Source organism: Pimephales promelas, chromosome 6 (assembly GCF_988280905.1).
Source record: "Pimephales promelas chromosome 6, fPimPro1.hap1.1, whole genome shotgun sequence".
NCBI classification, from domain to species: domain Eukaryota; kingdom Metazoa; phylum Chordata; class Actinopteri; order Cypriniformes; family Leuciscidae; genus Pimephales; species Pimephales promelas.
Window position 1 is genome coordinate 39,607,843 of NC_142774.1, and position 24,746 is coordinate 39,632,588.

The 24,746-nt window shown below is 37.5% G+C and overlaps 1 long non-coding RNA gene across 1 annotated transcript; it reads left to right on the plus strand.

Annotated features, from left to right (window-relative positions):
* Positions 1–1,008: 1,008 nt before the first annotated feature.
* Positions 1,009–2,508, plus strand: LOC120484141 (uncharacterized). The gene is made up of 2 exons (XR_005623683.2): positions 1,009–1,396; positions 2,018–2,508. It is a non-coding gene; the product is annotated as an uncharacterized LOC120484141 (long non-coding RNA).
* Positions 2,509–24,746: the final 22,238 nt, after the last annotated feature.

The following is a 24,746-nucleotide window of genomic DNA, read 5'->3' on the forward strand; positions in this document are numbered from 1 at the left end:
GGAACAAACAAAATGGGAAATAATGTATTGAAATCATGTTTGAAATGATTTCAAAAAAACAAAAAAAAAACAAAAAACGTGTTATGGCCATTTCTTTTTGGTGTATGCCAGATGAGAAGTATATGATGAGACAATAATATGTCTCATCAAAATATTGCTCATTAGATGGTTTTGAAATGTCTCTCAGGTCAGATTCCTTGAGAAATCCTAAAGTTACTGCTAGTTGTGGATTGACAGAATTGTCGTTTATTATGGTTAATAGTTTTAAAAGATAAATATGATTAATAAAAAGTAAATATGATAAATGGTGTATCTCCTCCTTGCATTATCATTAACCTCTTATCAAGCACCGGCCCGATGACGGGCCGTCGAGGGCGTGGCTAAACTTTTATCACTTTTTTAAGCTTTGTTTTATAACAAATATTCAACTGACTATCATAAACTATGCATCATTTGAAAGCTAAAACACTCCAGAATCATGTTCTAAACTTGTTTTTGCAATCAATACAACAGAGAGGAAAGGGTTAAATTAAATGCAAAAGGACCTCTCATTTGAAAATGAGTAAAATGAACCGCTATACTCATCTTTCATCTCGTATGGTTCAGATCAGTTCGGACGAATCCAAGAAACAACAGCATACATTTCAATGTAAGGGTCCATTCTTCAAAATGCATCCCACTTTTTAATCCAAAACAACGAAAAAATAGGGAAAAAAATGAAATATCCTCCTTTGTTTGCATGAGCGTTTTCGAGATAGAGTTCGCGTCATGTTTATTTTCAAAAAAATATCGATTCTTATCTATTTTCCAACACTCGAAAGCCATCTCACCCCTGTAGTTTAGACTCTTCCGGATAAAATGAGTCATCCCCCTTCTCTCTCCTTCAATCACAGGCTCTGTAATCGATCAAAATGCCAAGGGACCGCCTGACTGGCTTAGAAACCTCTCAATCTCGCATCTCGGTTTTTGGCTGGATAAAGTCTGGATATAGCCAGCCAATGTGTAATCGGCAATGTTTTGATGGATGGGAGTATTGACCAATTAAAACACGATTGCAGTGATTGACAGTTCTCAAGCAGATTTGTCAAACACAAGTGCGCAATGTTGTTATTCGCTCGTGCACTTTCGCCATTTTACGCACGGAGCGCATAGGCTATGTATTGGTTCGCTACACGGAGCTCGTATCAACTCATAGATTTTCTCCAAAGTTATATTTGACAATCTCCATCATGGATCATCGTCTACAGAAGCGTTTTTGTGGTGTTGAGAGTATTTTGGAGGAAGTGATGAGAAGCAGCGACGAAGAGCAAAGACGCAGAGAGATGCATCTGAACACGGTGTCGAGCGTCTGTCGAGAGGAGATGTTTGTTCATGGACTCGATCCCGTTTTAGATCGGTAAGTTTCAACACATTGTCATTTATTGTTATGTTTATTATTGGCAGTTTTTCTGTTCATGTAATGTTTTTGATTATAAAATGACGATGGACAAGCTACTAGCAAAGACACAAGGCTACACGAGCAGCTGATAGAGCTGTAACGTTATATTATAACGATACATAAAGAGAAAATATTTTTATCACACACATTATATTTATGTTGCATTGAATATAACAATAATGGAAGGAAAGGATTATAAGAAGTCAGGTGAAGATGTGTTGATTATAAAATAACAGTGGAGATAACTAGCAAGATATGAGATTACAGTGATACGTTTATATGAATGAATGGTGCATTGAATATAAATATAATGGAAGGAAAGGATTACAAGATGTCAGGTGAAGATATAATAAATATATATATATAATTTTATACATAGAAAAAATAATAATTACAAAGCATTTTTATTGCTGAGCATTATAACGATAAGGTATGTGATATTTGATATTGTAATATGATGGAATATTGATGCTGCTAATAGATGAATGTGACTCAAACTGAAATCCTCTTTTGTGTGTGTGTTTTCCTGTGCAAATTTTATTTGTTCTGCTTACACACTTTATTTCTCCTGTCTTTCAGTGGCTTTGGTTTCCAGAACAAACCTTGGTGGTGACTGCCTTGATCAACATGTCTTCCTACACTTTGTAAATACTGTAAGTGGTTGCTTTTTGTTTTTGTAATTGGATATTCATTGTAATTGTTTATTGTAACTTATTTGAGTAAAAAACACTGTTGCAATTACAAATGTTATTTTTTTCTTTTTATATATTTTATTCATTAGTAAAACAATCACTTTTGGAACATATAAATGAAGTTTTTTTTCACTGTTTTTGCTATTATAAATGTTCAAAATAAAGAGTATTTTGTTAAAATGTTAAAATGTTGTGCTGAAATAATTTTTTCTTGTGTAGTTTGATGGGCAGAATAGTTCTGAATGGATAAACATGTATGTAGTATGTAGTGTTTACTCCTTATGTCATTTGGTAACCAGGTATCCATTTGGAGTCTCCAAGTGGCCTTTTGGAAAGGACGCCTAGACTTTTCTTGAATAAAAGCTTACAGGAACTACATTTTTGGGAGTATCTTCCTCAAATTTGAATCAAAACATGGTCAGACATTCAGTTTTATCTTTATGGTGTTTTCAAGGCCTTAACATAAAATTCTGATACATTTTTCCCTAAATGAAGTTTATTCAAAGAAATCGTGAATCAGTGTCATGTATATTTAACCTTGTTTTACTCTGTTCCTATGCTACTTTGAGTTATAATGACTCTTGGGTAACAAAGTTTCAAGTGTCTAGTTTAAAAAAATATCAGAGTTATGAATGTGGACCATAGGGTTCAAGAGCTACAAAGATTTGTATTTGGGTATGTCGTTTTCAGAAAATTCTCAAAAATAGGGGCGCTGGTTAAGAGGTTAAAAACAAAACAATTGTGAAGAATTTATTTTCGGACTTATAAAATTGACGTTTGTAAGCTCTGATTTATTTATTGTTTTTATTTGTGGTGGAGATTTATGTGTCAAAACTACTTTATTATTAGCAATATTAAACCCTAATATAAAGCAATTTTATGTATCTATTTATTTATGTTTTATTTATATTTAAATAGACATATATTTGTAAGCTAAAAACAGATAATAATATAATATATTTTAATACAAATATTTAATTTTTAAAAATATTTTTGGGCAAATATTTATTAAAACTATTTGTAGGGTATGACTAGTTATATCAGTTGTTATCTACATATATATATATATATATATATATATATATATATATAATTTATATTTTAAACAAATCTATATTTGTTATTTTAAATGTTTAATATTAATATGTCAGGTTTTTGACAAAACTATTTGTTGGGTAAAACAATTTGTGATTTAATACTGACAAACTGATAAAATATATATAATTATATATCAGTTTTTATCTTCATATATATATATATATATGGTATAATAATTTATTTATTTATTTCACAAAAATATGTTCAAATCAAAACATTTGTATTTTACAGATATATGAAAAAAACAGAAGTCATATAAGTGGATATTCACTATATGTGCTCAAAGCATAGGCCTAAATATAAAATAGACAAACACTTTTGTGGAAGCGTGCAAATCCATTATGTTTTTTTTGTGTTAATTTTTTTTTTTGTTGTGTTAAAAAAAAAAAAAAAAAATATTGTGTGCTCGCTGTAATGATCAGCTTCTAAATGAATCCCAACACTAACTCAAGTGGCACAGTTGCAGTTTTAACCCTTGTGAGAAAATTCCTGGTATTCAGGTAAAAAGTGAAAGATGTTGTCTCAGCTCCCCCATATCACTTCACAGCTCGCTGTGGTGTAGCAGGAATCAGTCATGACCAGCCGTTTATCGCATTAGGCGGTTCAGTGCCTCTCGAGGAGGCCATGCTAATGCGTGCTGAGAATCAAGCCCAGTGTGTGGCGAGGTACGCTGTCTGTAATCATTTGCTTCCTCAATGGTAGGGAATGGAACTCAGCGTGAGCTGTATAACCCAACCAACATGTTGATGAGTGTGAGAGACCGTGGTGAGGGTGACCCATCTTATGCTGAGCTTTTCCTCATCGGAAGACGCTCCCATTTGCATGATGTGCGTATATACAGCACAAAAAAGCTCAGTCTGATCAGAGTCTCAGGTTAGATGTGGAGGGGCATCAAGTATCAGTTAGTTCATTGTTAATTTCAAACTTTGAATTAGTTGATTTTTGCCAGTAAATTACTATAATAAAAGTTTAGTTGTAGTACACTCTAAAAAAAAAATGCTGGGTTGTTTTAACCCAATTTTTGCCATTTCAAGCCATTGGGTTACATTTTTAAATTACATTTTTTACCCAATGGCTGGCTGGGTTTGTCCATATTTTACCCAAAATTGGGTCAAAACAACCCAGCATTTTTAGAGTGTAATATTTAATTATTATTGTGTCAACAATGATATATAATGAATAATTTTGTGGCCATTCTATAAAAAATGGCTGTCCTTGACCATGTTTACTGCTTACTATTTGCAAATATACCCTTAATGTTGTTTTTATCAGATGAATAATTATTTTTTTATTTGTAGTAAATATAAAATTGTCATCAAATGGTCCTGATAATAATTATTATGTTTCTGCTGCTGTTGTTTTTAATTCAAAAATAATTATCATAGTTTTATTAGTAATAAATATAATTTTACATTTAAATGGCATTTTAAAAAAATATATATAGCAACTTTTAAATGAATGAATTCATATATTCATGTGTGTATGTAATGTTATTAGGCAACAATTATGCAAATGCACAAACTTCATTACCTAAATGTCTATATGTCTAAGTCACATAACTATGTGATTATAATTTATCTTGTTTGCTGTTGAGCCCTTCATTAATTCCTGTCCAGGAAGAAGGAGCAGGTACGAGCAGCGTGAGGTCCGATGCCCCTGCCCTTAGATTTACTCTGACCCAGCTAGAAATTGTTCCAACAGCATTGAGGCCACCCAGAGCTCACGGGCCCACGATGAGGTCGACCCGAGCAGACAGGCCTGGATCTGTAGAGTAATCAGCTTTCTGTTCCCTGCCCCAGTGTCTCGTGGGAACAGAGAGGTGGACCTCCTCCAAGACAGGGGAAGAGGTTATTCCCCAGCCGGTTCCTGAGTTCGAGTCTGGCTCTACTCCGTGACCCCGCTGGGGACACCACAAATCGCATCACAGCACAGGATGAGCCGTGGGATCCTAGCTTTGATGTCGCCAACAGGCTGAGGCAGGGACAGAGATTTCTCCTGAAGGGAATGGAGCGTGATTTTCGATTAGAACTGGAATTCGCTGCGCCTGTTACTCTAAGTTCGTTGTCTGAGCTAAATATGGCTGTCTGTCTAAAGAAGAAGAGGAACTTACAGAGGTGACTGCAGATACATGAAACTAGATTTTTTTAGGAACAACTGATCAATTTTTCATTACTGCAATAACCACTCGTTACAACCGAGGTATGCAGCAATGCATTTGTGAAGAAGACGCAACACACAACCTTGAGGCGGATGGGCTACAACAGCAGAAGACCCCACCGGGTACCACTCATCTCCACTACAAATAGGAAAAAGAGGCTACAATTTGCAAGAGCTCACCAAAATTGGACAGTTGAAGACTGGAAAAATGTTGCCTGGTCTGATGAGTCTCGAGACATTCAGATGATTTGGCGTAAACAGAATGAGAACATGGATCCATCATGCCTTGTTCCCACTGTGCAGGCTGGTGGTGGTGGTGTAATGGTGTGAGGGATGGAGGTTCCCAACAACTGGCATCCCGGTGTGTCGAATACTATTGGGTGAAGTACAAGCCGGAAGTACAGAATCAAATTGTCCGACATCGTTGTTTTACCTTTTAATTCCTTTTTTTGTAAACGGCGTTTGAGTTAGTTTGCACGTTCAACCTATGCGTTCAACTTGTAAACACTGACTGTACTTCCGGCTACGTCGCCCGTGACCTTTTGAACGTAATTATGTATTACGTCACGTTACAAACGCGCCTCACAGAATAGAGCAAGGCTAGCATTTGTCCTTAGAAAAGTTACATTTTTTGAATAAGTTTTGAAATAACCGATCGTTTAGCATGATAAGACCATTATTCATCGTCTGGTGTCGTTTAAAGACATTTGAAGCTGCATCTGAAACTGTTATTAACTGTCTTTTGGACCTTGGGCCATCTGGTTCCCATGTAAGTCCATTATATGGAGAAAATCCTGGAATGTTTTCATCAAAAACCTTAATTTCTTTTCGACTAAGGAAAGAAAGACATGGACATCTTGGATGACATGGGGGTGAGTAAATTATCAATAAAAGTTTTTTCAAAAGTGAACTAATCCTTTAACATGTTTACTAAATTTCTGCAAACACATTAAGGTATTTTTATTCTTTAGTAGAGCAAAAAAAAAAAAGGTTCCATACAGCATGTTTAAGGGATATAGAATATGGTCATGCAGGATAAGGCATTAATATGTGCTTTATAAAACAGCCAATATAATAAAAATAATGCTAATAAGCAACTTGTTAATAGTGAGAATTGGACCCTAAGCTAAAGTGTGACAATTTATTCTTCTATTCTTAATCTTTTGCTAATCCCTGACATTTGCTGTGCACTTGATTGACACTTCAAGACACCACTGAGATCCAGGCCTTCTCTTGTCAGATTTTCAGTTTGTATCCACCATCAGATCCATTTGTGCAGGGAGGCAGAACTGAATTAATTACATCTCCAGTCATCTATTTGACTCAGGGAGCAACTTCATGACAAATCAACAAACTACTCCATTTAAAACTGGGCCCACAAACCTCTGTGTAGCATCACTGAACTGACTCATTGCCTATTTTCAAGAAGTGCCTTCCACTTGATCTGAAACACAGTGCAGCCAAAGATCAGGTGTATTTTCCGCCTGCATTTGAGAGCAGAGTGGTTTCGTCAGTAAATTATTGCTACAGGTACGACATCAACCAACAGTGCGGCCCTGTGGTGCCTATGACATGTTTAGTTGCTTTTCTAGCGGCAAACCGAACCTCTTGCTGTGTAAAATAACCAGAGCACTGGTCTAGGACCAGCTTTCATAAATATAATTGCAAAGGCTGTTTCCTTGGGACTCTGCAAGAAATACTACCCGCAGCCCACGGGACGTGCATTTCCCATGACAGTTGACCAGATTTGTAATTAAGCGGTCGACACTACAGCGCACCATGAATGAAGATTAATGAGCAGCAAGCCAAAGTTGATGAGCCAAACTAGAGAGACAAGTATCATTAACCCTTTATCAGCCTAAGGGACCTTTGCAATGCAGCAGCGACGACAGTGCGGCCGAGGTTCACTTGCATTTCTGCAAACTCGTGTCACCTTGTGGTTGAAACATTTTTATTCTGTTCCACAGAGGAACAATGGAAATTGGCCTTTACTTTGCTTTATGAGCGCTCAAGACCCAAAACACTTTCCAAGTTGAAACAAAAAAGGCACTTAGGGCCCCGGGTCTTGAAGACTGGGAGTATTAGAAGTCTAAGAACATTAACCTGTCAAACTGGATGAGGTAATTTGTTTCCATTCATTACACAACGGAGTGAACCCCAGTGATTAATGTCACGCCTTGAACGGGGCAACTGCGTAGGGGAATGTACTCGGAAATCATTAAGCTAACACGCTAACGCAATGAATGCGCCTCGCACACCCACATCCCTCTCTAACTATGACGCTAACTACCCTGGAGGAAATTATAATGCTTCAGAAATAGAAACAAACGAGACAATTATTGATGTACAGTAAGAGTATACAGCAACCTTTATGACATTTTAATTTCTCTTTTCAGTCATGTAGAGGTACAGTAAGAGTAGTTTCAAAGACCCCTTGTGGTGAAAAGTATGTTTATGTCTTATGGTCCTCGTCACAAACAAGGGACCAAACCCATCAACATGCGGGGCGGGGCTTTTCCGATCATTCCTATCATGTTTTGTGAGCATTTTATCACTGTGAGCACAAGAACATCTTGAAAAATCAGGGACATATTTTACCTAGACTTGTAAGTTCAAATATATATAGAATTCATATGCAAAAGCCTCTAAATGCCATTTGAAATTTTCTTCTTTAATGATGATTTTTATCAAACTTGTATATTTAAGTTCAGTAATTTCACTTAAATAACAATTAATATGTAATTATCATTGCCATTTAAGTGAAATCACTGAACTTAAATATACAAGCTTGATAAAAATGATCATTCTAGAAGAAAATTTCAAATGGCGCTTGGAGGCTTTTGCATCTGAACTCTTCATATATATATTTTGTGTATGTATTTTTTTATAGCAGTTTATTTTAGCGATGTTGTTGCCCCTGGCACATCCTGAAACACTGGAAACCAAGTCTAGATCATATGATTTGCTCTAGGGAGTATTGGAGTTTTGATTGCAGACAAATCTGAGCACAGCTTGAGACATTAAGATTGCAATTGAAAAATCTGAGAAGCAGGAGACTTTAGCACAACTCTCCATTTATCCTCATCGTTTTCCTACAGGACTGTAAAACATGCATGCTGAACCTTCAACAGTTTCGCACAGTTGTTCAAATCAAACCCAACACCTTGAGCTCAAAGTAAATTTCATAGTGGATGGATTGAGAGAAAGAGCATATAAAAATACTCATTAACAATTTGTGGTGCTACAATTCATGTCTCATTTGTCTTTCCTGAACCCCCATCTCCTCTGTGTGCAAGTTGGCGTCGCATGTTGACTCAGAATGTAGAGAGTTGCGCTAGATAAAGACTAGCGCGTCTGCTGCGAGAGATTACCGAAATGACAGAAAGGCTTTCCAGGGAAGCAGCGTTCCTCAGATCTGGAAGTGCCACTGTGTCCGTGTCAGGGTGGCAGTTTCTGCAAAGGTGACAAGCCCCTCAGACGAATCTGAAAACGTCCTGCTGACTTGCGACTGGAAATGTTCTAGGGCACTCGCTATTGCAGCTACCCGGGATGTGCTGTAACATTAATGGGCTCAGACTGGTGGGTTTCCTTCCTCCATGCTGACACGGTGTGAATGCTGGTGAGTCAGGACGGAGTGTGGTCTTGTTTTTAGCCGTCAGGTATTTCGGAACATGTGTACAGCGACGAGCCCGGTGAATTTCGGATTTGATGATTTCTGGGAGTTTTGTACCTATGAGAAGGAATAGCATGTAAAATTACTCATCCTTTTGAATTGGTCACACCCCACAGGAAGCTCAGTTGGAATGACAGGAAGACTAATTTACTGAATTGCACCTGGTTTTAAGGGATACTTCAGGATTTAGCATCAAACTTTGTATTAGTAGAAAACCTGTAGTATTTTCGAATTACCATGTTTTTCCAACCTGAGACGAGAGATTTATGTATTTTTTTGTCAGGAAAAAATCATTGTCATAGTGTCATTTTGCGTCCTCGGAGGATGTTTTGTCTAGAGGCTAAAGACTACAGTCAGTAGTAGGGTCTGTCCCGTATGTTCTCAACCCGCCCATAGAGGGCGATCTCACTCAAAGAATGTACACATAGTGTCGGCCATCTTTTTTTTAAAGCTAAGCTAGCAGGCTCTTGTTCTGTTGAGAAAGTTGAGTGGTTGGGGTTATTATCCTCTTTTTCCCGGACATGTCCGGCCATCGATGTCCGGGATTCAGCTTTTGGTTTCTGCAGTCGCCATTCATTGTTTACATGCACATCTTTTGTTTCAATCTAACTGAATTCATTCTGATTGGTGAATTTGAATGTATTGTTTACATGAACGCTAAACAAGTGATTGGTTGATCCTCCGGCTCCTCCGTGAGAGATACGAGACCGGTGCGTCTCACAGGTGTCGCTCATCGGTAATTACGCAACTGGCCTCGCGTCGTTCTCCTGCGGTCCTCACTCGTCCTATAGTTATATAATGCCAATCACAATGCTTCATTGGATTGTTCCTTTGAAGTCTTTTTGTCAGATTTTTCAAATGCTTTTTTGCTTCAAATCGAAGTTTGTACAGTTTTGATTCACCCCGTACCTGGATGGTTTGGCGTATAACTTTTTAACAGAAACTCTTTAAAAAGAGAAAAATAAATGGGGAAAATACTTCCAGAACCAAGGCAAGGAAATTCTAATCAGGTAATGCATTCTGGGTAATGAAGTGTTCTTCCACACTGGTAAACAAAAGTTAATTTATTAGATATCCTATAATATATAAACAAAATACACATGACTCTGTTTAAACCTGAACCATGTTTAAATCTGTGCTGTCTAGTTGGATGGATTGTAAATGCCGTGAGTATGTCACGGAAATGCCGTGTTGTAATGATTATGTTGAGACAGATTATTTAGACGTAGTTTATGGCTATTTACGCTATGTGCTTCTCTTCTGTAATTAGACATAAATACACTTGAATTGAATTTTGTATGTTAAAAAAACACAGACCTGCTTGTCCGTATTGATGTTTTAAAGACAAATATGTTCGTATTCATGGAGCAAGTCAATAAATGAGGTGCTTGAGGACATTGCGAGACAGTTTGCTAAGGCGCTCTTGTTTGCTAAGTCACTCTGTCTGTTTCCCATCTCTTTTTTTTTAATCAGTCCTTCTGTGATGTTTCTCTTTGGAGATGTGCACAGTGCTATGAATAACATAAAGCTGTCTGTCTTGATGTTCGCATTGGTCACAGACCGAATCAAGTACAATTTGCATTCTTTAATTAGCTTCTGAGCCCTGCGAGATTATGACTTGGCTGTGACGCTGCACGCTTGGAAAATAAATAGCAAATGGTGCCTGAAAGCAGACATAGTTTCTTCCTCTGGTGTTTGATGATTGCCCACAGAAGTAGTGAGAGGTTTGGAGAACACTACGGTAGCAGGAACGAACAACAACCTGCAAGCCAAACATTGTATATATGTGTGCGAGAAGCACGGTAAGGGGTGGCTTTTGAGAGTAGCAAGGCCTCGAAGCTAGAAAGGCTGTCAGGAAAAAAAAAATGCTGTATTCAAGTGCACGTCTGGTAACTCGGCATAGGACACGTGCGCTCCCACGCAGAGCTGGCACCAGGCAGAATGAGGCCTTGTCTGTGTCTCATATCTCTAATATCATGTCACAGTCCATTTTTCTGAATGAACATCAAGCAGATTTTTGCCTAAATATAGCAGCGTACAGATGCAAGATGTAACACACACACTATAAGATAATAAATATAAGATAAGATAATAAATTAACTCCCTTTATAAAAATTGGGGTACAGTGATGACATTACTATTTAGTAGACTATTATGATATTTATACGTAGCCTGACTTCATCATACTCATATTCTAGTCAGAATGTGAGTCTGATACTGCTCCATAGGGCTTTGATTATGAGGCCGAACCAGGGAAAAAAAAAACAACAACTATACACTCAATTGGATAGACCTACAACCAATCAGAGCAACACAGTAAGTTACATATTTTGAGCTATGCATAGTTGTAGAGATGCATAAAGTACTAGAAACCCGGACTTGAGTAAAAGTACAAGTGCTCTATCAAAAAAGTGACTTGAGTTGAAGTTGAAGTGCTCTTTAAGCACCACACTCAAATAGAAGTACTAATGTATTCAACATTTTTTGTACTCAAGTAATACAAGTAGTTTATTTTAAAATTCTCTACTTAAGTACTAAAAGTGAAAGTATTGTGTCATGTAATTATTAAAGAAAGCATTCAAAAGTTTGAACTAGTAATCAAATAAGGCGCTTTGGCGGCCGCCAAAAAATGTCATTGCAGGACAACCCCTGCATTAATTGTCAATGTGTGTGTCAATCAATACCATTACCCTATAAAACTGGTGTGTGATTTAGGCAGCATGAAGGCCAACTTGCAACGAATGATTCGTAATTTTTTTTTTAATAATTGTAACAAGTAACTAGCAGAACATTTAAAAAATATCGAAGTAAAAGTATTAAATTTATCGAAAATATCTACTGAAGTAAAAGTAGAAGTATGAGAAAAAAACAATACTCTAGTAGAGTACAGATACAGCATTTTAGTACTTAAGTACAGTACTTAAATAGTTCTACTTAGTTACTATAGTTGTCAACAACAGAACTCAACTACACGCACGCTAGAAGAAGTAGTAAAATAATGAGTGTTGCTTCTTTTACTTGGTCCTCCATGAGTGCGACCAAAGGAGAAACCACAACGACCACATTGCGTCCCGTTTTCTTAATGACAATCGAAGCCAGCTGATAAATTAAACCTTGGACGAATCCCGTAGGATGGACAGCAACACGATCGACAAATACCTTGATTGCAGTTCTCCGTTCGTCTTTTAAAATTAATGCGCTGCCGATTTCGTTTACGACAGACGCGATGGCAGATTCTATACTCAATTCTCCAGCGGCGGCCATCTTTGAGGGAAACCAGTTCAACCCAAGCGCTTTTTGATAAAGTGACGATTCAGACTGATCTTATGAAGTAGCGTGTGTATGACACGCCAATTCATATTTCCATTTTTGGCGTGCTATCAAGACGCATAATCACTTTTCAGCGTGTTTATGAACGCCGTTGATTTAACGTTATTACTGTATATATAAATATATGACTTACCTCAACCCCGTCCCTAAACCTAACCGTCACTGGGGTTAACATCGCTCCCCAGATGTAGATCTACATTTTGCTTCGTTTCGCGCAGACATTTGACGACGTGTACAGCCAGACACGCGGAATCACTCGGAAGTGCCGTGTATGTTTACGCAAAAGTCATGATGTCATGTTGGATGATTACGTAACTGCTGATCATCTGTCCATCATTGTATAAAGCCTGCCCTGGCAATTTGATTGGCCTGACAATTTTCTGAACCGATCATAATTACTCAATGGATCGAGACCACTCTAGACCGAACTACCTGACCAAAAAATGTTTGCAGTTTGAGTTCGTGACCTTATGGCAAGACCTATATACACATTTACTGTCCAATAGCATTGCGAGACTAAACATTAGGACCCATTAACTTTGTAAATGTGGTCTTTAAAAAAAAAAAAAAACTCATTTGCAGATGTGTGTTTTTTTTTTAAAGCTAAAAGTGATGATGTAATTTTACAACGACGGGTTAAGAGTGCCATCCAGAAACGTGCGCTCTGCAAGTGAACGCCATCTCAAAGAGGCACTAAATCTCTTTCTCTGACCTTTTCCTGGTCTGTTCAATGCTGGTTCAGGCTGAGTCCGAGTCCATTTTCAAGAAACGGATGAAGACGCATCTTTTTTTTTTCGGCAAAACTTGATCCATTACTAACACTTTATCTTCCATTCTATGTCTAATATATTTTAAAAAATAAATAAATACATTTACTGCGTTAGATTAAACTGGGAACGGTCATAGCACTTGAATATTGTTGTCAGTTTACCTGCTTCTATTGTTCTCATTTGTAAGTCGCTTTGGATAAAAGCGTCTGGGAAATGAATAAGTGTAAATGTGTTGTTAGGGTTGAGTTGTCTGTTTCTCTCAATTAGAATAATTTGTTGTTGTGGCTAGTTAGCATAACGTGTTTTTGCTAGGGTTAGTAACTCACTATTGTTAAGAGTTTGCTGTTATGTTTCTAAGCTAGCATAAAGTGTTTTTATTTAATTTTTTTGCTATGGTTAGTAACAACCACTAGGGTTGAATTATCGTTAGGGTATCTCAAATAGCATCCATTTTTGTTTTTAGAGGTTGTGTAATGCTAACATAGAGTTTGTTGTTATCGCATTTTCAGATAACACTGGCCCTCATGTAACCTCCCTTCTAGATTTTGAGCCGTAGTTCTTTGGATCTGCACACACACTCTTTCTGGTTTGTTTGAGGCTGATTGTGCAGACGAGGGGGAACACAAAAGCAGGCGATGAGAAAGGAGACTGCATTAAAACAAACAGTCTCTGTGTGCTCTGAAAAACGTGGCATTTTTCAAGCACATCACATCGATTCAGGAAACATAATATTCGATTCACTGCTGTAAGAAAAAAGGCACCGGTGCTCGCACGTTTTCTCAAGATGTGTCTGTGTTAAAGAGAGAGAGTGAGAGATGGATGTGCCACAGAATTCAACACACAAGCCTGCCATCTAGTGGTGGCGTGATCTTAGAGCACAGAATTCTGGGACACTTGCTTTCTCCATCTCGTTCTCTTACACACACACACCAACCCAACCACACAGACTATTATATGGCAATGTCTGGGATAGAGTATTAGCAGACTGCTTATTGCATACTGCGCATGTATAAACAGAATATTTATATGGAATAACATGCGAACATAAGGTTTGAAATATTTATCGTTTCATTATTCACTAATTTAACTGTATGTTATACATTATACAGTACATTACATTATGTAAATATTATTTCATTCTGAAAATGGCCCAAATCTTAAATAGTACACTAAATTGTTGTTCATTCAATGTTATTTACATATCTATGTATCTATTCATGTTTTGAATTAGCTTTACGGCTGTCAAACGATTATTCACGATTAATCGCATTCAAAATAAAAGTTTGTGTTTACATAATATATGTGGGTGCACTGTGTATAACTATTTTATATATATAAATACATATATTTATATATAATTTATATGATATGTAAATATAAATATTTTATATATAAATAATATTTTTTTCTTAAATATACATGCATGTGTGTGTATTTTTATATATATATACAAAATAATTATACACAGTCCACCCACATATATTATGTAAACACAAACTTTTATTTTGGATGCGATTAATCGTTTGACAGCCCTAATATATATATATATATATATATCTTTGTTTAAATAAATATTGAAAATATTGTATTTTATTAAATACTTTTTTATCTGTAATTTAAATTTCAGTTTTAACTAAATTTGTGCTTCATTAAATACTGAAGTTATTTTATTTTGGTTAGTTGCAAAGGCAACATTTCTCATTTTCAAGTATTTTTCTGCAGCTTTAAAATCACAGCTGATATTATTTCCGGTTTTTCCATTGCATTGGAAATGAAAGGCATATTCTGGCATATGTACTATGTCATCAGGAAGTTTGGATACTGTGCACTCCAGAAACGCTATTCTGAACAGTACCCATCTCTCTATTCTCTCTTTCTTTCAGTCCGAGTACTTCCAAGTCCAGCTGAGCTACAATGCACTGGCTGCTTGGCACCCGCGTGCCGTGACACGGTCCAAAAAAACATCATCCACCCACCCGACTCTGTACTCCAACCCATATCCGGACTTCCACGGCACACGCTAGCCCGTGACACGGCTATATTATGTGGCAGAGCCTCCCAGGACCGAGTGCGTATGTCACCGGTTTTGTTTACCTTCTTTATCTCTTCCGCTCACATCCCCCTTTTTCCAGACATCCAGGCTAGGCACACACAGACACCTTTGTGTGATTATTTTGCCACGATGGCAAGCCGAAGGACTGTCTGCATCCAAGGTCTCTCCTCCAATCCTTTTTCCTCCCTGCCAGCCAGCGAGACCACGGACTGGAAATAGCATTGATGGATTACTAATACGCCTGCTTGGGATGCAATGGAGCAGAGTGAATTTGAGCGTGTGTGTGGAGAAAACAAAGAAGTGGGAAGAGCAGGAAACCTTCCCGAAGAGGAAAACTGTCCTTTTCGGAAGCAAGCCTACACTTATATCAATCACCCCTCTTTCGGAGGAAGACATTATCAGTTAGGTTTGGCCACGCAAGAGGACACAGGAGACGGTCGATAACAGTAATGAAGGCTCATGAATTATTTACGCCATGTTGGAAATTCACTCCTGGATACCATTCTATTTATAAACCTCCATCGTTTTCCCGCGTCACGAAAACAATTAGTGCAAAAAATGTACCTGTGATTGAAGCTGCGTCATTAGGATCCCGCACATGTCGAACGTCCACATTTGTTTGTTCGAGAACACGTGTGTGTGAACCTGAAGAGCTATTTCATCAATGCGAGAAGGAGGCCGTTTCACAAATGAGCCTTTCATCTCCAGTGCTGGGTAATTAACTGCTATTTAATGGACGGTGCCCACGCGCTCACTGCATTATCGACCGCGTGTGCTCACTCGCTATCTGCGCGTTTATCAAGAGAGGCTAGGTGTGATGCATCTGAAAAAGCTATCACGACTCGATTGCATAGGTGAGAGATGGATCCGACCCGTGGGAAAGAAAAAATCACAGAGGAGATCTCTTCAAATGCTCGTCCGTTTCTCTTAAGACTGTCGACTGATTCTCTGATTCTCCCTCTGAGAAAAAGTAGTCTTGCAAGATTCTCCATAAGAGTTTCTTAAGCTCTAGAGCTTTTGGTGGAGGCCTGTGTCCATTTGATCAAGGAGTTCATATGGTTTAAAAGCAATCTGTCATCAGGAAATAAACCAATTGTGTATAAAATGTAAAACAAGACCGGATGAATCGCACTCCGGTTTGGATCGAGGAATCAAACCATGTGTGAAGACAATCAAAACATTCCCTAGCAACGCCAAGGTCATGGGTTTGATTCCCAGGGAAATGTATGAAGTAAAAAAGTTCAGCTTTTCCAAAATACAATCTGCAATCAGATCTCAAGAACATTCTTCCCAAGACCAAATTATCTGGGCTGTGGTTATTATTTAATTTTGAATTAAAAAAACAGCTGCAAGCAGCAATTAAGGGGGTTCAAGCGTTTTAAGGCCTTTAAGCAATTGCGTAGAGGTATTATGTTTTATTTATCAAGCCTGTAACCTCCCAGATCATAGTTGGAAAAGACCATTGGCAGCCAAAACAGGCAATTTACTAAGATAATAAATGTTTCAAAGACTTTTCACAGTTGAGCCAAAAACGTAGACTTTTTTATGAAATCTCAAATTTTTAACAAACGATTTGATTGACAGCGGTGGTCCTAGAGGCAAAGTTGCTCAGAATGAGGAGTTCTACCATATGGTATGGTATGAATGTCGTGTCTGTTTTCGAGATATGCGAATGTCCTTAGACAGTCGCAGCACCTTGGACAAAGACACCACGCTGCCAGTTTTCAATTGAAATTTCTACTTCTATTCGATAATTATTGACAATCAGACTCCAGAGAATCTTTCTGCACCCTTTAACTTCGGTTAGATGACGATCCTGGGGCGTCATCCAACTGACGCTTTACCTTTAGCGTCAGTTAGATGACGCGGGTAGGTTTAGATCTGGGGTAGGGTTAGGTTTAGATAGCCTCATCTAACTGACGTTAAAGGTAACACAGTCTCATCCCAAAAAGTCATATAACTGACGTTTTGGGACATATTTTGACCATACGTCAATATCCGCCTTTTTAGTGCCCCCTTAAACGTCGGTAGATGGCGATCCCGGGCCGTCATACAACTGAAGCTTTACCTTTAACGTCAGTTAGGTGAATGGTTAGGTTTAGGGTTAGGTTTAGGTATGGGGTAGAGTTAGGATCCCATAACCTCATCTACCGGCGTTTAAGGGGGCCCTAAAAAAGCGAATATTGACGTATGGTCAAAAGACGTCCCAAAACGTCAGTTATATGACGTCTTGGGATGAGACCGGGTTGTTAAAGGATACCCTAAAACGTCGGATGTTGACGTATGGTCAAAAGCGTCAGTTGTATGACGTTTTGGGATGTTTCGATCAGGCGAAAATTTTCGACCATCGAATCAGAATCAGACAAATTCCCATCAACTTTGTTGACATGGCAATGAATTATTGAAACTAAATGACGTGGGTAGGTTTAGGTATGGGGTAGGGTTAGACCACTAGGAGGCGCGTCTCATATTGACACAAGGGTGCCATGTGCGTTGGATGTTGATGCATGGTCAAAAGCGTCATTTAGATGACGCCTCGGGATGAGAATGGGCTGGTTTTCTCCATCCTAAGCTAATGATTCGGTTTCACTTTATTTGGATGGTCCCTTTAACACATTCAGTTGACTATAAGTAAAGTTGCACCTATATCACTACTAACCCTCATTAGAGTGGTAGTAGAGTACAGTATATGTAGACTGGTAGGGTTAGGGATAGATTAAGTTGACATGTAGTTGCAAAGTCTGTTGAATCTCTTTTGGATGATCAGCACAATAAAGAATTGGCAGATATTAAGCAGACAGTCTACTGATACTCTAATGAGAGTTAGATGACATGTAGTTGCAAAGTTACTCATAGTCAACAGAATCTTCAAAAGGGACCTTTAAAATAAAGTCTTACCAATGATATAACTCACTTGAGCCTACGACAAACAATTAGGAGTTACGAAACATCACATACCTTTGATCTCTGTAGCGCCACCATCAGGCCAATTGGGGCGAGCCTTGGTGACGTTGTAGGCGACTTGCGGTTTCGTCTGCCTTGTCACTTTTAGGGGAGAATGCTGATCCTTGGAAATTCTAACAGTTTCAATAAGGTTTCGCTTGAATCCCTAATGACATACATTTACAATACATCCTTGGGAATTTTGTGAGATGGAACTGGGATAAAGGTAAAAGAGAAGGTGACCAAGAAATGAAATTTCTCCTCACATTCTTTCAAACCCATACATTGTTATTTCCATGGAAATGAAGAATCTGTTTATAGTGACCAGGAGCTGTCAAGCTCGAAAAAAGGAAATAAATCGACGTAAAAGCATCACAAAAGAAGGCATGACTCAAGTTTTCTGAAGTCATTCCCTTTGTACTATTTCTTATAGTTGTTGTTTAAATCTTTATAGATTCATACGAGTTCTTCAAAGGTATTTGCACTCCACAGAAAATAACTTATGGCATTGTGTGTGTATAATGACACAATTTAAGTTTCTGGATGAATTATCCCTGCATCCCCATTTAATCTCCTGAGCAAATCGCAGAGCAATAACATTTTCCTCTGGAAATGTCCTTGTCTTCATGACAATTGCTCAGAGAGGATCATTATAAGCGAAAAAACCCTGTGTGTCATTGGGAAGATTTATTAGGAATACGATCTGGGGAGTTAACCGTATTTTCTCTCTTTATCTGTCTGTTTTTTATCACTCAATCATTCCACTATAGTTCTTCTCTTAGCTCCCATGTCGGCCCTGAAATGTTAACACACTCCTACATTGTGATGTCCCCCAAGCACTTGGTCTTCCGAGTGTAACTGAGTGGAATATTAAACAGGAAACGGCGGCAGCATCAAAGGACCCAATATAAGGTGCCGGCTTCTGCGCACACCTGAGAGATTGATGTCTTTGTGTTTGCGGGTGTGTGATTCTGCCTGTGTTCGAATGTTCGCATAGGGGTCTGGCTGCGTGTTTGTTTTGTCGTGGTGTTCGGTAGCAGCTGGCAACACTTATGAAGCTTCCTCGTGTTTCAGTGATGCAGAACTGATCAAGTCAATTGAATCCAACTGAGAATATCTGTTAGCAAACAAGTCACAAGAAACAAGTGGAGGTTTCCTCATATGTGCTCATTCTCTTTGTCCTCCGCTCTGGAAAATTATCATTACGTTTCATTTTCATTTACAGATGCTTAACTAGATTTGCATTTCCCGAAGGCAGTGCAAAAAGTGGTGTTGATGTTTGAGGTTATTTTAAGCTGTGATTCTGTGTGAATGAAAAGCCGTAATTCAGAATTCATTTTGTAAATAAAGAAGACCGATTACAATTCAGTATGCAAATACAATGACACCATTGTTATTGGTCTATTTTGAGTGGTTAAAAGAGTAGTTCACTTTTAAACTTTTGCTGATAATTTACTCACCCCCCACCTCCAAGATGTCCATGTCTTTCTTTCTTCAGTCGAAAAGAAATTAAGATTTTTGATGAAAACATTTCAGGATTTTTCTCCATATAATGGACTTCAATGGGAACCAAACAGTTCAAGGTCCAAAAGACACTTTCAGTACAAGCTACAAACTGTTCAAAGGGCTTTAAACGATTCCAGACGATAAATAAGGGTCTTATCAAGCGAAACGATCGCTCATTTAATCAATAAATAACAAAGTTTATGTTTTATAAGCTCTGTTCTGTGATGTGCATTTGTGACTCTCCTATTCGAACTTGTTTATCAAAATAAACAAATCTTGTTTCGTGTCATTTGGTTCATTCAACGAACGAAATGAACGAGTTGACTCGGAAAAAGATTCGTTCATTTTGATGAACGAGTTCGAACAGGAGAGTGACGAACGTGCATCACAGAACAGAGCAAGGCGAACATTTGAGCTTATTAAACTTAAACTTTGTTATTCATTTATTAAATGAGCGATCGCTTCCCTTGATAAGACCCTTATTCATCGTCTGGAATCGTTTAAAGCCCTTTGAACAGTTTGCAGTTGGCACTGAAACCCTTGAACCGTTTGGTTCCCATTGAAGTCCATTATATGGAGAAAAATGCTGGAATGTTTTCATCAAAAACCTTAATTTATTTTCGACTGAAGAAAGAAAGACATGGACATCTTGTTGAGTAAATAATCCGCAAAAGATTTTTTAAAAGTGAACTATTCCTTTAACACTCAAAATATGGTTAAAGTTACATAGTGTACCTTTAATGTTTTCTCCGTCGTATCTTTCTCTTCGTAATCATCTCTTGACATTTTCAGGATGTGACTAAGATGTAGGGATGATTAACTCTCACATCACAAAAGAAAATTTGAAGACCAATACCATTTTAGCCTGAAACAAGAGTTTGAATGGTTTCACAAAGCATCCACACACTCCCTCAGACACTGATAAGAGAATTGTTCACTCCAATACTCTCAGCAGAACTGGGGAATTACTACAAATCAACTTGTGTTTTGCTGGAGAGGCTGTTGTTCTGGTGTGTTAATCACTGTTCCTCCTGTGCCACAGAGCATCTTTGCTTTAAAAGCTGAGAGAACGGAAATGCAATTGTAATATATTGATGTGTATGGGACTTAGGGAGAGTTTAGCCAGATTGTGGCCATCTAATGAAACAGGTGGATGTGTCAGCAAACGTCTGCAAATGAAAAAAAAAAACTGTTTTCTAATCAGCAGGTGATACAAACTCAGCAGAAAAACAGCCGCTTCATGATGGTGCATCTAAATAGGAAAGTCAGCATTTGTCACATATTTAAAAAGCAGAGAAGAAGCCAAGAGGTACACAATTTACGTATACAGTACATGGATATTGTCGAAATTTTACTCAGTGTCTAGTCCCTTGTGAGTGAATCATTGGATCATTCGTTCAACCGATTTGCTAAGGAGCAAAATAAGTGACCGATTATAAGAGTTATGCATGGTTCAGATTACATTTTTTTTGTCTTTTACGATAGTCACTGTTTCAGATTACACAATTTTGACTCCTAAAATCTTGTCGCGTCGTGGACAAGACACATGTCAGACTACACGTTGCTTTCTGACCAGTCATCGCGTGTCATCGAGAAGGCGAAACTAGTAGCGAGCGACTTCCGGAAACGAACGTAAACAAACAATGGATGAAGCGGTGAGTGTTGTATTGGCTGTCCTGTGTTCAGAAAAAAAGTAAAAAAAGAAAGAAAACCCGACCATGGACACGTTCCTGGATTGCTCGAAGAGGACAGTATGGGCTGTCGATCCTCGTAAAATATTGTTTTCTTATATATTTTTACTTTTAGTTTTAACGTTAGCACTATCGTATCTCTTTCGTTTCGCCATTTTTGAAAGTTGTGTACGGAAAAGCTTCTGTGCTCCTATTGGTCGACCTCATACATGTGACGGAACTGTCGTGGACGACCGTTAAAAAAATGAAACATGCTAGTCTTTTTGTCGTGATGTCGTGAACCATCGCAGGTTGTCGCCCACTATGACGCACTATACGAGATGATCCGATCGAATCTTGCGTCCCGACGCCCGTTGTGGTTTACGAATCCCCACGACACCCTACGTCAAACGGATTTTGCCAAAATCGGGCTAAAATCGTGTAATCTGTAATTCTGCATTAGTCACTGCATCATTCTTTCAACCGATTCAAATACTGATGCATTCGGTGATGAATCAAGTCAAATACCATACTAGCATACTACTTTTACCATGTCTGCCATATATTTATAAAAATAGTGTGAAATTATGGCATTTCAAATTCAGCCATTTTACTTGTTCACTTAAGTTCATTCAAAAACAGTTTAGACTGTAAAGAAATAGCTAATGCCTTATTGGGAACGTTATCAAATGCAAGTGCACATTTAGTTTCAAAAGTACCAACAAATAATTTACATAGAGACCCGATATAAGGAGAAAACCCTCATTAAATGTGTCCATTCATGGAATTTCATTACTGACTTTTATTTCCGCAAGCTTTCATCCCAGCTTTTATCGTCAGATTTATTCCTGAAAATCAAAATGCATCTTGAATTATGTTTTAAAGTTTTGAGTTGGCGATTCCCTCACAGCCTGAACAGCTCTGACAGACTCCATTAGAAACATTAACCCTTTCTTCATGACACTAGAGGTCTCCGCCATTAGCGGGGCATCTTTACCGAGTGTGTTTGACTCAGATGAGTACATGGCAGACGAGAGGCCGGCTATTACAGGAAATGCCTCCTAAGAGTCGACTCTTTTTCAAAAGCCACATGCAAATATACCTGAATGACTCTTGTGAGGAGGAAAAATAGCTACTACTTGGGTTGGGAGACAATTAGCATATACAAGAATGAGCGAACGTGGGTGAATTAAAATGCAAATTAGCGGTGAAGGAAATGAATAGACAAGATTATCGTCCTCTTCACCCTAGGCTTTGCTGCACGGGATAACCGTTAATCATCATTTTAAAGCCGTTTATCTGTGTTTTTCCATCGTTGGATAATTCACATTGATGTTTCGTCAGTATAAATGAAGGGGCTTTCGTTCATTTGATTCTGCCAGCTACAAAACAAATATAAAGTGTAAACGTTTTTTTTTTTTTTTTTTTTTTCACCAACCAACCACACATCAAGTGTTATGTAGCGTCAGTTCTAGGAGGTCATATTTTGTTTGTTTGAAGTAGTTTTGCATTGTGTTTCAAGTATGTTTGGTACGAGACGGTGTATATTTTTAGGTAATATGTTATGGGGGAAGGTTTTATTCTTGATATTTACCTTTTTGTTGTTGTTTGGTAGAGGCTAAAGAGTATATTTATCAGTGGTGAAAGTGTCAGAGAAGTCAGATTTGCCTGCTGAACTCATTGGTTAATTTGTTTAACAGGGGAGATTTATTTATAGGCCGGTTACATTTTTGTCAATTTCAGTTAACTTTCCTCTTAAATTATTTTTATATGGACTTTATTTGGAAGTTACTTTCATTATATCTCCCCCTGTATGTAATTTTTCTTTGAAAGGAATTAATCTTCTTATCTGCTTACTGTCTTGGCCACACCATCACAAACTGACAGCTAAATCATTTTGAAAGAGGTAATGCCTTATATAGAAGAATAATTGACGTAAGACTTTGCTTCTGAGTGTTGAGTCGAGGAAGCAATATGATGAGCTTGTCTGACATGTTTAGATCTGTGAGAAAGGAAAACACGCCAGAGTGTCATACTGAGTTTCCAAACCGCTTTAGTCAGCTAACTTCAGGACCAGAAACCTCTTGCCGTTATTGTCGAATTTGATTGGTATACATATGATGCAAATGTTATTTTTGTTATTACTGCAACAAAAAGCTGTGCATGTAAATATAATAACTAAATCCCTATTGCATTAATTTGTTAATTCATTCAATTTATTTATTTATAATTTTCAGATGTTTGTTTATATATATATATATATATATATATATATAATTATTATTTCTAGATATTTTTATAGGACTATATATAAGGTTTTTTTTTTTTAAATTTAGATGTTTTTGTGTGTGTGTTTTTGATATTTTAATTTATTTATTGAGGTGCTTAACAATTCACGGTAAGCTGAACTATTAACTTTTCAACTTCATTTGAACTTTCATTTGAATGAATGTGTGAAATGCATAAGTAAAATTATTTGTTTAACTTCCTCATTTATAATTCATATAGCAAGACAACTTGCATTTTTCTCCACCATTCTGATCTTCAAGACGCCACCAGGAAAATTACAAAAAGTTCAAGGCTGTGAAAAACTTCAAGGATCCTTTTCAATGGTATTTGCTAAGATTTTATTCATGTCTTGTTTTTTGGTCATCTAAAGTTAAACTTTTGAACCTTTGTTGAATTAACCCGTCCCTTAATTTCCACAGGTCGCTGATATTTGCTTTGCTAAGTGCACAGGAGACTGTGAATATGCATATGTAGCAGAAATAAGGTCAGTGCTTTGTCCAGGAACCGGGCTTCTGTCCAGACGATTTTGCCTCCAGCTACCTGAGCAAAGGTCAGATTAGAAAGTTATGATACCGGAGCACATACGTGTCATTTTGCATTTTGTACAAGATGATATTGAGCTTTGCCACCGCTACTGGAGCACAGTTACCTAAATGTCAATTTGAAATACTTTATGAACAAAACTTCTTCTTTCTGGGTTACTGTAATTTGTTGCCGCCTGCCAATAGCTAAAAAAATCAAACACACATCTATACACATCTATTATCATTACTGATGTTTCAAATCCCTAAGATTGCAAGTTTTGACTTCTTTCCCATAATTTGCACCTTGCTTCCATGATGCTTCTCCATCCTTTTTATGATTTCCTTTGAGGTGCTTGATTGATTTGTCATATTATTTTTAATTAAATTCAATCAGTTAAGCAACCAAAATCTGGATATATATATATATATATATGCTTTCTTGAATTTTGCCCAATTGTTGACCTATGGAGCCCCAAATGGGACATGATATGATGATAAAAGAGAAAATTACATTGTGATCTGTTCTCTTGAAAATGTTTTGCGTTCCCCCAGAGAAAGTTTGTGTTTACTTGCAAAACTTCTTTTGAAATATATGTTTTTCTC